The sequence below is a fragment of the Hermetia illucens genome, chromosome 3 (assembly GCF_905115235.1).
Source record: "Hermetia illucens chromosome 3, iHerIll2.2.curated.20191125, whole genome shotgun sequence".
In the NCBI taxonomy this organism is placed as follows: domain Eukaryota; kingdom Metazoa; phylum Arthropoda; class Insecta; order Diptera; family Stratiomyidae; genus Hermetia; species Hermetia illucens.
The window spans coordinates 175,676,392-175,691,198 of record NC_051851.1 but is presented as its reverse complement, the minus strand read 5'-3'; the positions used below and the strand labels follow the sequence as shown (position 1 = coordinate 175,691,198).

The following is a 14,807-nucleotide window of genomic DNA, read 5'->3' as shown; positions in this document are numbered from 1 at the left end:
AGCTCGTCTATTTTGATTGAACCCCATTTCCTTGAAGGCCTATGCTTCTTCAAAACTGCATCGACGTTACAACCGTTCTTTATGCCACCATAACCCTGCAAATCACTTCTAATCACTATCCTTATCCTCTCCCAAAACTAAACACATCTCATTCATTAAAACCCACAAACCATATCCGGCTCATCCTGGGAAATTGAATGAATCACAGACTGTTTTCCGCGCATGTCCTTTTTCCCCCGAAAAACAAAACTATCCTCGAACCCCTTAAAGCTCTCCACGAAAACTTGAAACTCTCCACCGAACTAAACCAAGAGCCAAACTGTATTCCGCGTATCCTTTGATTTCAGTAGAAATTCCAGAATCATAGAAGTCGTGTCCTGGCTTATCGCGCCACTGATGTCCTTTGTGTAGTAGATTTGTTCGTAAGCTATTGACGCTACGGTTGTTTAGTGAGTAAGGTTCGGGTTGGCATTGAGCTGGGTGTTTACGTTCGTGTTATGTGCGCGTCGCATACACCAACGAGGGTAGTGAAAGGACAACAAGCCTGATACGGTCATAGCAAGTTTTGTGTTCAGGACTCGGACGCAGGAGTCTATGTAAGTTTGGCTATAAGTTTTATTGTTGCACCATGACTATCACTTAATTTTCCACCGATTTGTTGGTTGATTCGATTTAAGGCCGATATGGGACTATTTTGAGGTCCTTGACGGTAGTGTCCTTATTTGTGGCTACAACCTTTTTTTAGAAATTTCCACCCACGTTTCCGATGTTGATTCTAATGGAGACTGAAAATAGAAAGGACGCAAGTGAACCGTTCAAAGCAACGAAATGACTTTATGACCATTTCACAGGATATACGCACATATCCAGGAGGTGAATCATACAAGCGGATGATTTTGCTAATTTTGTTTGTGTAGGAATGTTCCCATATGTATCCTTCATGTACGCATATATCCAGATGTATCTTATTTTTGCTGGTGTACAAAGCGATGACAATTCGTTTTCCACTCGATCTCTGCAGATGTGCAGATTTTAAAGGGATGACTCATAAAATGGTTGTGATTTATATTCATGCCTGCAGAAAGGTGTGATAAATGCCTTATGAGATAAATTTTCGATTAAATATGATTATCCTGAGGAATTTCCCCAGCAATAAAATAATATTTATGGACGGAAGATTAGAGGAATGGATTATGCTTTTTGGATTTTCTATGGAGCCCTGAGTGATTATTATATTTCGTTAGCATAGATGAGGCTGGAAAGGATCCTTGTGGATATTTTGATCATTCTTACTTATAGGTCGTGCCTTGTTAACTCCGTTTCATTTAGAGCATGAGGACTTTAATCAGTAAAAATTTAATGAGGTACCCTTTTTTCTTGATTGTAGGACAGATCTGCAGACTGACGTAGGATGTGGCACTGGAATGTAGGTAGATGGAGTCAAGATGGATCCTTATGTCATACTTCAAGAAGTGGGGATAACTCAGGTTGTCTTTGAAATGGCCTTCCACTTTTATCTGCGCTAAATAATAGGCTTTTTAAGGTTTTTTGTGAAACAAAACCTTATTAAAATCGATTCAAAGCCAGTCTGTTCGTTTGTCCACCATAAATACGCATCTAGAATCGAGGACGTGCATGGCAGACTTTTACCGACTGTTCATGGAATAGTCGCTTCTGGTTTATGTCGTGTTAGCTGCGTTAGTTTGGATTCTAGGCCTCCGTTCAGCTCCTACTTCCTTTAGCCGTTGGTGCATCCTTTTCACCGCTCTAACTACTGCATTCCACGCGGTATCCGATTTCGCCATATAGCTAACGAGATTTTCCACCCCAGATCATTCTCGTGGTTTAACCTTGGGCATTCGCATCTTGAATAGACGAAGAAAACGTGTTCTGCGTCTTCTATTATACCTTCACATAGGAGGGCAATCTGTCGGTTCATCCAAACCGAACCAATTTTTTTTTTAGCAGGGTGGGTGAATGCGTCTACGCAAAGAGTGTTGGACTCCCGCAATAGTACGCTATCGGACTACCAACTAAACCCCTCCCTGTCATCAAGGAAGTAACCTGGAACCGCTTGACACATTGCTTCGGGCTACCCCTCCCGCTCTCCCGAATTTGGGAGCCTTCAAGCCAGGGAATCCCTTCCACTAACGGGAGGGGAGGTGGGAAGTTGTTAGTTTAGGGAACCCCTAACCATCCGATCCCTCCTCCGCCGGTCGATTTCAATCTTCTTCGCAATAAAAAAAACTGACCATAATGCGCAACACGATTCCAGCTGCCAGCGCTTTTCATCATCTCCCTGACAATGTTGTCTAGAGAGAGCTCCCCTGAGATCGCACTTTTCCAATCCTATGCAGATAAGACTGAAAACCTCCACGCCCACTTAGGAGTTGTTTAAGGAAGTAATCAGTTTCACCGTACGATCGGTTCAACCACGGGTCTTGATTTTCGATGAGCTGCGCAGTCCATCTGCCCATTGCCTCACATTGCCAAGAGAGCTGCCACTCGGTGCAGGCGCGTTGAAATTCTTCACGGGCAACCACCTCTCTTAAGCCGCTCTTAAGCCCTTAAGGATATAGATGGGCTTGACAAGGAAGGCAAAGGGGATCACTCCCCCGATTACCATCACTGCCGGTTCGGTGATGGTGCGATAAACAGACTCCATTCGCGAAGCTTCCCGCCTCTGCACTTAAGCAAGGCTCTTACCATGCACCCCCTTATCAAGGGCATCAGCCCATATCTCCGCACCATAGAGGAGAACCGACTGCGTTGCTCTCATAAGGAGACGTCTCCTGGTAGATATAGGGTCCCCAACATTCGCCATTAGCCGAATCAAGGCCGCGACTCCAGCAGCAGCCTTGTCCGCTGCTGCTTTGATTTGCTCGAAGAAGCTCATCTTCGAGTCGAGCTTTAAACCAAGGTTTGGATTCTATAGTCAACTCGCCGATCGATATGGAAGGCAAGGTTGGGATTCTGGTCAAGATGACTACTTCAGTTTTTTTCCAGTACAAGGCTGAAATCGCGAGCAGTCATCCATCTGCTTAGCCGTCGCATCAATATGCCAAGTCTACATTGCGCCAGTTCAACAGTGTGTCCGGCAACAAGTGCTGCAACGTCGTCTACATAACCGACCAGGCGCGGATCTTCGGGCATATCGAGTCTCAGCAAACTATCATAGAAAGCGTTCCAGAGGTCCAGTCCCGGCTCTATGAACCGCATCTACGACCTCCATAACAGCATCCACTGTGGATCTCCCTGGTTTGAACCCGAACTGTCTTGGGGATAAGGCCCCGGCAGCGCGGATCACTTCAGCGACACTACTCCTGATTAACTTCTCCAGCACTTTCCCGGTCGTGTCAATCGTACACAGCGGTCGGTATGCAGACGGGAGCTCCGGGTGTCCTTTACCCTTGCTGATCAGCGCGAGTCTGGCCGGTTTCCAGCGACCAGAAAAATGCCCCCTTTAAGCAAGCGTTGAACGCATCAGAACCCGCCGCATATTTTTCATAGTGAGAACCACTTCTTCCAGCTCTTTCATTGAAAAAGGAGCAATCCTTGACGCTTTCCGCACTATTGACATCAACACGTAGAGGATGTTTGGGGAACAATGCCCGTACAATGCGGTCCATCTGGTCGGTAGTTAGTATGCTGGGTTTCCGCAGAGCCCCGATTTTCCATCCCCACGTCGTTAACAAGGTTCTGCCAGCCGCGAGTTTTGCTTTTATTTATAGCGCTGGGGAGTCTCCTTTTTGCTGATCTATAGTGCGTATTTATAGCGCATACCTCCTCGTTGGCGTGCAAACGTTGTCCCAAACGGCGCAGCTTATGACACTCCCTCCGGCATTTTCCGCCGTCCACTAGTACATAGAAGGCTTGTCGCGGCTGTGGCCCCTCCGGGACATGGAAGCCTCATACGCCTTGAACGCCATGAACCTGATAACGGTTCATCATTGAATTTACGACAGTGTCAGCTTCGACGCTACCGCCCGAAATGGCGCCCCCCAGAGCATCAAGCCGGCGCCGATAGTCCGGCGTTGTCTCCTTCGGCGTCAGGTTATCCCCAAACACCGGATTCAGACAAACCCGTTACCTCGACCTTCGACAAGAACAAGTCGAACGTCGTCCCCATCCCAGATGGCAGCGGTTCCTGATAAGTGGAGATGCCATGAGACCGGGTCTTTGCTTCGGTATTGCTCGCTAGTTAGCACTAGATCAGCATTTACTTTCGCTGCAAACTGTGCTAGCAACTGGTGAGCGGTTGTACTCCGGTGCATGTTAATTTGTAAAATGCAGTTCATGCCATTCGCACCCTAGCCCTTTGCAATTCCGCCCTGAAGATTGGACACCGTCCCGAGCCCGCAGTATGTGCGACGCTCTCATCAGACGCGCCACGATCCCTGCAGATAACGCAACTCTGATTACTCACTTGGTCGCATCTCCGGCACGCTGTCCTTCTGTCCGATCCCTTGCAAGCGGCTGATGTGTGTCTATAGTCCTAATACCTTTAGCTCCAGGTGGAGACTATCCGCGTTCGTACCCTACATACCACCCATCCAATTTTGATTCTCCCGCTACTAAGGAGTTTCCTCGCATATTGTTCGGGGACTTCCACCATGGCGAAGTTTAGCCTGGAGCATTTACAGAGGTAGGAATTACCTCCGGGCATTGGTTACCTCTGGACATTCATGCTTTATCGTCTGCTCTACTTCGACCTTTTCTATGAGGCAGTGAAGATCCCGGATTTCTAGAGAGCACACACCAATAGCCCCTTGATCGCTTCGCTGTCGTAGTCTGGGCAATCGTCTCTGAGCCCAATTCGTCTCTGGGTCCAGTTCGTCGACATCTCCGCCACTCCTCGTTTTCCGTATGGAAGACACCTCTGCTCCGTAGTCTTTGGGTTTCATCCTGTAGCGGATTTCAATGAGGACTTCCGCAAATGTTTTGCCTTCCGTAGGCTTAATGAGCAGAGCGGACGGTTTAGTACTTCTTCGTTTCCTCGTCTTTTCTGCTCCAGGCTTTTGGTTGGCAACCTCCTTGTCTTTGGACAGACGAGTCTCTGGCGGCGTAGTCGGTTGTTTCCTTTTTTCCTTTTTTGCCTTCTTTCTTTTGGGCCCTAGAAACTACTTGGATAAAGTCCCCTTCCGGCACGTAATCCTCTTTCCACTTTCTCCTCATTTGCTTTGGAGTGGGCTATCCGCCGTCCGTTTGATGCAAGCGTTCTCAGTGGGGAGTGCGGCTGTTACTGCTCTCTGATCGTCTTCCGCTGCCTTCCACGCCTATAGAAGGAGATGCGGTCCAATTCCATCATATCGATTTTGACGTCTTTGCTGACGTTCTCCTGGAGAAACATTGCCGACCGCATACGCTTCACCACTGCTTCGCATTTCCAGGACAGTCGACTGTACTTACACTCGGTTTGTGTCCGAATCCATCGGTTTAGGACTAGCAATTCTGACTGGGCTTTCTTTCGGAACAGGGGCACTACAAGTTATTGGAGTTGCCATCTCCGCACAGTCAGTCGCGCCACTTGATAAGGCTTCCTATTTTTTTGGGTGCCTCCGTGTCACACCAGGTCTGGCAGCCCTCGCTGCCTCTTTCGCTGATCACTGCGGTGAACAACGCATTTTTGTGATGCGCCCGAACGCAATCAGCTTTTTCTCCTTCCCTGTTCTTTCGTCGATTTTTTTTTATTAATTTATGTGTATTCTCAATGGAAAAGGAAGCAGGCTGCAATAGTTAGGAACGGGTGTACGATCGGGGACACAGCCCCTACCCCAGTTCCTTGAGACCTGACCTACCCTTAGCTGATTCCGAAATTCACGGACGAATCAGCGCTCGCTCGCGACAACGCGGTCTCCTAACACCGCACGTGCAATGCACACTACCCAACCAGGGTCCTGAAGGGGCCGACTCCTGATACACGTCACACCTACCACCTTGGCAGAGTTACGCTCACATCACCCCATCGACGTCGACAACGAGCTGTCGACGGCTCCGGAGACTCAAGCCAGGGGGTCACAACTACTTACTCGGGCACCTCGGCGACGTCACACCCCGTATCATAAGCTACCCGTTAAAGGTCGCTGACGACCCCTGAGGAGTTAGCATGGATATTATTCAATGCGTGAGTTACCCCTCCAAACCAATACTGGTCAAGGATTCCTTAATGGGGTTATTACCAACGTTGTTGAATGCTCCTTCGATATCCAGGAAGGCAGCTAGAGTATACAGTTTGTGCTGTAGTGGTCGTTCGATCGTGCCAATTACTTCTTAGAGAGCAGTTTCTGTGGATTCGCTTCTGTGGTAGGCGTGCTGGGACTTAGAATAAGGCGTTATTTTCTTAATCGTTTTTAAGTGCATGCCTAGAACGCGCTCTAAATTCTTCAGCACAAAAGAGGTGGGGCTAATTGACAGAAAGTCCTTTAAAGAGTCACAGCGTGCCTTCGGTTTCGGACGCATTTTCCAGAACCTGACTTTCCGTCCAGTTTGTCGAGTTTATTTCTGATAACTTAACCAAACTTGCTCCAGTCGATCCTCCTAGGCTGACTGAAAAGATTGGAGATGTGTGTGATCTGTTATCTGAGAAGGATCTCTGATCAGACATTCTCCAGTACTCCACCTTAAGAATCACATTATCGGTTAGTAGGATGATATCAAGGACCTCCTGGCAACCGCCACAGTTCTCCGGGCTGCCCGAAAGTGTATGCCTTGCATTGGCGTCGCAGCCTATCACACACAAGAGGTTGGCTTTCTCTGCTACTTTGGTCGATGTAAAATACTGCAGGACTTCTGGTCGAACTGATCGGATCCCTATATACTGACCCTGCATATATAGAGTCCCTCTTATTCAAGGGGCCTGCGGGTACCTAGGCTGTTATTATCTGGAAGTTACCAGTCAATTGAAATGACCACCAGTATTGGGGATGAAACCTTCGTTTCAATTGCAAGAAAGTTTAGATAGTTGTAGGTGGCTGGCACATAAATATTGTAATGTCTCTAAGATCCTGGTATCGTCAGCTGGATTTTATCATCATCCTCTTGTATCTGAATCTGAAAAAATGTTAAGCTAGGTTACAAATGCAACTGCACCTCCGCTCCTTGAAGGACCAAGTATTTCAGGGTCCACGGTCACCTTCTTTTTTCCATGGTCCCGGGAACTTCTTTCCTTTGATTCTTTGAGTATTCTATTCTCAAAAACTCTACTCGATCTCTAGCTAGAAATCGTTCAGACAAGATATAACTGGGAACATTCAAAGGAGGGCAAATCTTCAAAAAGAGAAAGAGAAATCGAAAACCTCTTCCAGTTATCTGGAAGGTTTCAGCCAATCCTTTATTATTCCATATAAAACAAAAACCATCCCCAATCATCGGGATCCAATCTGCATAACGGTTATACTTTTCTTACCGCAGCCACTTGAAACGAAACCAAACCTTGGCATTAAAGAAAATTGTCTGTTTTCATCGGCTCCCATTTAAAATCACGCCAATAAATGGGTATCCTTCCTAACATCCCCTAACCTAGCCCCATGACTATTTCACTCTTTCAACCCTTTAGACTTTCTGCATGAGCCCACCTAGACAGAAGGCACAAGCAGAAACAAATTGAACATGTCTACATCATTATCCTTGAGCCAGTTTGCAGTGTTTGTATAAATGCGAAGAATGAAAGAAAAAAACGAAACATAAAGGACTCACAGAAAACCATAATTTTCCTTTCCTACAATGGCGTAGGACATAACTCAAACAATTTTATTGAAGAGGCAGGGGAAGACCATTTGTGTTGTGGTAGCGGCTGTCTAACGGTCGTGGAGCATGAAGACAACGTGGGATAGATGAAGAGAGAACAAGGATGCCCCGGGCACAAGACAGGACTTGCATATTTTATTAAAGACAAGAAGTCTTGATGGTTAAGTGGTGAAGTAATCTACAATTTGTGCTTGAAAATGGGAGTCAGGTCCATGGACTAGCTTTTGTCGGGAGTAATTCACTCCGCTTGTGCTTCACACGAGAACTTGATGGCGTTCATTTTGATTTGTTAGCATGCGACAGCTTTGAATGCAGTCAGAAGGCTTGGAGTCTTCCCGCCAGGGTTTCCTGGTCCACTATATGTCAGCAAAGTCCTACGTCAAAAGGGGAAACCAAATATATTTTATTTGGTCCCAAAACTTATCATTTCATGCCACACGTAAATTGTGTTTTAGGAATACGTTTGAGCTTCTATCAAGGACCTTGGCGGAAGAGCGATTATACCACAGGCGCCCAACATAAAAACTTTCTTAAGTATGGCCTGCAGAAAGTTGCGATTCCATTAAAATCAGGACTTGATATGGAAGTGAGGAAAATTTGAAATGGAAATATGACTACCAAACTTGTGAGTGCTTCTGAGATCTAAATAAACTTGAAAACTGAATTGGAGCTTGAACATTTTCAGTGCAGACTCCACATAGCTACGAGCCTATCTCCATACATCAGTTTCAACCCCCCGAGGCAGTTCGTCTTGTGCTCCTTGGGGCTTTCCACGGCTTCGCAGATACGTCTAGCCAGGAATGCTAACAAGACTACTTAAGTTCACATCATCATCACCGCCAGCATATGCAGGCACTCTGTAGACAATTTGCAGCTTCGCCTTCTCGATTATTTATATTGTCTACGGGGTCGAATCATTATTCAATTTCCCCCCTTTGCGCGTGGAGTGCGTGGAAACAGCTTACATACACGATTTTTTCGCAAGCTTACCTCCGTTTCTGATTTATCTCTTGTTCGTCGTTTTGATTTTCTGACTTTTTTCCTTCGATTTTTCCAAGCGTGTAGAGATCGTAAATTTGTAGCTCATCGCTCGCTTTCCTATTCATGTAGCGTGCAAGGACTCCCTGGACAAATATAAAAAATCGCTACAATGGCGAAACGATATTGCCGGGGAAAATAACTCGGTGACCTGTTTTTATTCAGAAGGAGATTGTCAGAAGGTTATCTGAATGGTTCCGAAAGAGACATAGACGACAGGAAGTGGAGCGCGAATAAAAAAATAATATCTGCAAGGATAACCGTGTTCTGATTTTAGGAGGTAATCGCGAATGATGGCCTGCGGGGTGTATTTTCTGGCAGATTTTTTCGTCCTTCATGTCTTTTATTAGAGAATTCAAGTCCTACGAATAGTCATCATCATGGAAAGATATTTGGCTTCAAATTCTATAATTTTACCGCAAATTAAGCTGAACGTGAATACCCAGTATATCCTGATTTATCTTCAACAATAAATTGGTTTCGATTAAAAAGAGCTCCGGCCAGGACACCTGTTAAATTACTGTGATTTGTAAGAAAGTGAATATCTATCCCTAGACAACCCCTTAATTCAGTTGATCCACTATCTCTCCCCGAAGGACTACACCTTCCATCTGAAAACCGATAAAAAGTTATATGAAATTCCCTCCTCCAATTTCGTCGCCACACATTTCTAGCTCCTAAGAAACCCACAAAATTTCAAATTCTCCTGGCTCATTGGGGATGATAACAGCGTCGACTAATACGAGTACACATGGCGCTAGGATTTATGAAATTACATAATTCGGAAGGATTACAAGGTGGCTGTTTGCCAATAAAAAGCCTAAATCCAAGCACTTGCGTCAGCACTAGATCATACACATATTTTGCCTGATGTGAACATTAGCTTCCTGCTCTTGAGCTCTAACATAATATCTTGAAAAATTGGCTTGGGTAGAACGTGGTTTCAAGGATAATGGACTCGTTGTTAAAGGAAAACTTGGAGAGTAAGTAAAACAAGATAAGGCTCAATTGCCAGAAATATAATGGAAACTGAACTTGAGCGTCTAAAGTATGCATGCAAATTCTATGTCCTTCAAATAAACCAGTTGCGTCTTAAAAGTTTCACAAGGAATTTAAGAAGCGGTAAGAAGAGATAATGGTATCGCTAAAATCTCCAGAATTACTATGACGTAAGTTAGGTTAGACTAGGTCAAGAGGCTTATGAAGCCAAAGTTCCAGGCGCTTAGATCTCATATATTAGACCCATAGTAAGTCCCTCCGGGCGCTTAAATAGGGAATGCCTTTGCCAGGCTTGAGAAAAAAATGGACCCCAGCGATGTTAGAGAGAACCCGGCTCGTATTTTTGAACAGGGGATCCATAACACCCTTCCGGCGTCCAAGCTGCGAAGGAAGCATCGCCATAGAAGACTTCTCCGTAAGTGACCACCAATATATTGACTTCGAAGTGGTTGACGCTATTTCTCTGCGTATACCAGTCCGGTGCTCCCCCTGCGTTGACCGTCGCAAAGGAGAACACCCAAAGATCCCTCGAACTTTGGTGGATGGTGGAGTTGAAGCCAACACTGTCGTAAGTGCAATGATGAATTTGATAACGACAGCCTGAGGAGCTTCCATGCCTCGGAGAGAAGGTGTCATAAACTCCACCTTTTGGCAAAACGTTTGAACGTCTGATAGGTGACATGTACAGTAATCGTTCAGTACAGATCAGTTAAAAGGAGACTCCGCAGCACCTGACAATGTGAATGGGGATCCATGAGAAGTTGGTTATAAAATCTTCGAAATAAGAAGGTATCCCGAAAGAGTTATATAAACTGGTGTTCCATCATTGCCTAGACCTAGCAAGGTGCATTGAACTCTTGTTTTACGATGCTTGTTTGAGAAAATGTCCTTCTTTTAAATAAAACCGATCCGCGCGATCCCGCCGACAGAAGTTTCTTCGGAGCGGTCTCCGATTCGATGAAGAACCTCAGCCCACCTCGAACGTCGAGCTTGAATGACTGCGCGCCTCGTTCCAGCACTCTAAAGGGGCCCTCGTTTGGTGGTTGTAGCGGCCTCCGAGGGACATCCACCTTAATGAGGACCTGGTCACACACATGTCGCGTTTTGGGACGGTGGAGGCGTCCGCATCTTCGAAACTGCGTCCCCAAACAGACAGACCATTCCCAAGTCGCTTAACCCTGCTCTGATGCCCAGTATAGGGTCGGCGGGGAGGCATAGATTCTCCCCGTAAACCACCTCCCTGGAGTTGGCCGCGAACTCCTCTCGCTGAGCTGTGCGGAGGCCTAGGAGGAAAAAAGGCAAGGACCGCAACCATTACAGCGGCCTTCAGCCTCCGGTGCTAACGTTCCAGCATATCACTTTACAGCGGATGGTATGCAGTAGTCGTATCCCGTTTGAAGCCAAGGAGCATTGCTAACTCCGCAAAAAGAGTAGATTCGAATTGTATCCCTTGGTTTGTGATGATAACGGCTGGACCATCAAAGCGCGGAGTCCACTCTAGGCAGAGGGCCTCGGCACATGGATTTGCCGTAATGTGTGTCAGAGGTATTGCTTCAGGCCACCGCGTAAACCTTTCGATGATTGTGAGGCAATACTTGACTCCGTGCGAGTCTCGCAAAGGGCCGGTGATGTCGAGATGATGGTTGACCGAAGGAATGTTCCTACTTCCTTTCGAACGTGCTTGTTGACCTTGCACTTCTGGCACGCGTTCCACTGTGTGGCCCAAGAGTTTACATCCTTGATCATGGACGTCCAGTGATCAGTGGCTAACCGGTTCGTCGTGCTGATGCCTGCATGCACAAGATAGTGAATTGCGAAAATCGGCCAGAATAATTGTCCTGAGCCCCTTATCTGAGTTCTCGCAGAGAAAATAGGAGTTTGAGCCGAAAGTGGGAAACTCCTTGAATTTTTATTTGGAATTTGCCTTCAGGCTCTGAAGCTCTGCGTCGTCCTCAGCTAGGGGTGCATCTGTCTGAGGAAATGCCAGTAGTGTTGTATCAATAAGCTGCTGTTTGACTGTCTCAAATGGATGGACGGCCTCAACAGACCACGCAAACTCACGGGAGTCCTTGGTTTTTGGCTGAGACAAATAGGCGTTTAGGGGACAAGAAACGACGATATAAACTTAACATTCCCAAGAATCTTCGCAAATCCTTCACCGTGGTTGGTAGTGGAAAACTCGTAATCACTTTGTCTAGGTCAGGGTGTATACCGTCAGGCGTTAGTAAGTGGCCGAGAAATTTCACCTGCCTCAGGAGGAATCTGCATTTTCAACGTTGGGTGCAAGTCCGGCCTCAAGTAGACGTTGCAAAATGAGCTCGAGATGTTGCATGTGTTGAGATTCTGAAGAGGGAGTGACCAAAACATCATCCATGTAGACAAAACAAAAGTTCAAGTTTCACAAGTTAGAGTGGATGAACCTCTCGAAAGTCTGCACAGCGTTGCACAAGCTGACTTTCAGCAAACTCGAAGAGTCCGAAAACTGTGCAGATAGCCGTTTTCGGAAGCGACAGGGATTTGGTGATACGCCTTGACTAAATCTAAGGAAGTGGAGAGGACCAAATACTATTGGATGGTCTGCAGCTACCTTGTTTCATTAAGTCTCCTTCTTCGCAGCAGCAAGCTTCTGGGGTGAAAGTGGACACACCTTTGTCAAGATTGGAGAGCCGGTAGTATTGATGTGGTGCTACACATCGTGCTTAACCGGGTTAGAGAAATGACCTTTCTTAGCGATATTGCTGTACTTTCGGAGGAGTGCGGAATGCGACCTCGAAAATTATCGAAAGAGTATCATTTTGGCAGGAATAAATCTTACCTGACGTAAGTAACGAGTTTGCAGGGTCTATCACGGTCCTGTTCTGTAAGTCCACCAGCAGGCTATGGTGACACCTGCCTATAACCATAGGCGCTAATGGGAGATGAGTTTGCGGCCGCCAGACGTAAATTTTGCGGGAATAGGGTGTTTGGACGGGGTACAGGGAGAATCGACACCTCAGCGCCCGTATCGACCAGGAAACAACGTGTACTCAGAGGGTCGACAATTGTAAGGCGACATGGTACCGCGCTTCGGGTTGCCGTTGCCCAGGCACCCAGCGAGCCTAGTTTTTCGTTGCCTTAAACATGCATCCGATGGTGACTTTAGCCGCTTGAGCTCCGTATTTCCGATGGTACCAACAAACCGTCGAAGTCGATGGGTGCCCGGCCTACGACTCCCCGAACACTTTAACACTACCTGCTCCCTAAGACAGCACATAACCCAGTCTATTCTCACTGTTCCTGCTGCTAACAGTTTGAGTGCTGTCTGCACTGGCAGGCTGATAAAGACCGTTTTTTCCCCACGTACGCTTTTCGCAGCGTTTTCACCGCTGACTCTTGTAGTCCGACAAGGTTGAACTGCTTTTCCAACGCCTTCATGGTAATTTTGTCGATATCTTTCCATATTATAGTGATCTCCGATCTGCTAGCTCTTATGTTGGCTTCCTGTCCTAACGATTTTTCGATTTGACTCAAGAATTCTTCTGCAGTTACTTTCTTGGATTTCTTGAACTCCAACATAAGATCTCCCTTCTGTGCCCGTTTAATTCGGCTGACATTGTCCCTCAAGTTGGTGAGTTCGAGGTCTCCTTTCACTCTCCTGAGAATGTCAGCATATAACCCTTCATTTCGTTTGGAAATGATAATCACCTTCGGTCTTACCTTCCTCCGATCGCTTCTTCTCAGCGGTTCCACTTTTCTCTACGCTTTTAAAAGTCCGGTCCCATTTCTCGAGGTTGCCTCTACTGCAGTTTCGCTGACAGTTTCTGTTGTACTCCTCGTTTGCTCCGTCTTTTTGGGAGTTGAATTTTTTTTTCTTTTTGAGGGTTTGCTGGCCTGTTGAGTCATTCAGCTTTTCGGGCACCTCTTCTGCGGTTTCTCCCCTTTTGTATTTTAAACAGGCGTTACTCGAGTCGCCTGGTTCAATTCTTCATTCGACGGCTTTTCCCCTCTTTCGCCCTGGGCCATGCAGTACGTTTAACGGCTGCCTCTTATCATGGCCCTTATATTGTGGTGGATGTTCCACCGCTCCTTTATGAATTCACATAGCTCCATAGCCTCTCCACCCAGGGCAGTACCATTACTGCGCTTGTAAAAATGCTAATGAAGTCGATGTATCGCCAGTTTGCATTGAGGGTTTACAACAATTTTTGAAGAACGAGCGAGGTTTCCATGTGTTGGGGTCATAATCTCAATTCGCTTACTTCTGTAGGAAATATAGACATTTTGTAGGAAAATGTGAATAAGTTTACCGACAAAGAGTGCAAGACCAAGAAACGCTGCACAAACGAAGTTCTCGTTGGACAGAAAAAGCCATACAATTATGACGTGTGGTAAACTTGGTGGGAGCGGAATCTCATAGGAGACAAAGGTCGTTTTTGGCCGTTCAATGGAGTTGATTTTTATGAACCACAAAAAAGGATCGTAAAACAAAATCTTAGAAACGCCAATAGACCTACCCGCATAAGGAGATAATTCCGCTGAAGGACCCATCATTGATGGGCGTTTTACTGGTCAGCTATGTGAATCGTTTTACTGGGAAACTCAGAATAGAATCTTCTCCCATATGTGCCCTTAAGTATATACTCAAAGTCTTCCCTGTTTTTCGTAAAAGGCGACTAAGAGGGATATTAATCTAGGATTTTCATGCGCTTACTTGCTCCTCATCGATTTAGAGAAGGCTTTTGGAAACGCCAGCAGGAGGTGGACCTCGCGTGTTCTACGCAGGAGTGGCATTCCGGGGAAACCAACTAGGAGGGGGGAATTCATTAGACTATGACATTCTTAATCCAACTTACTTAAGGGGACAAGGGGACAATCAAAGCAGAGTTTCTAATGAGACTGATTAGAAGTCGCTCTTGCAACGAAGTCTCACCAGGAGTTTGCTGATACCATAAGAACCAACATGACCCTCTAGGGCACATGGCCCAGGAGAATTTCGAGAGAATATGCTCTTGGGCCATCTGTTTGCCGCTGGTCCCTTAGTGAGA

At 46.3% G+C, this 14,807-nt stretch overlaps 1 protein-coding gene across 1 annotated transcript in view; it reads left to right on the top strand.

The window, feature by feature from the left end:
* Window positions 1-379: 379 nt before the first annotated feature.
* LOC119650585 (uncharacterized protein DDB_G0284459) overlaps window positions 380-14,807 on the top strand; it is a 268,771-nt gene continuing 254,343 nt past the window's right edge. The window contains exon 1 of the mRNA XM_038053419.1: window positions 380-596. The gene's annotated coding sequence lies outside the window, so the exon portion shown is untranslated. The remainder of the gene's footprint in view (window positions 597-14,807) is intronic.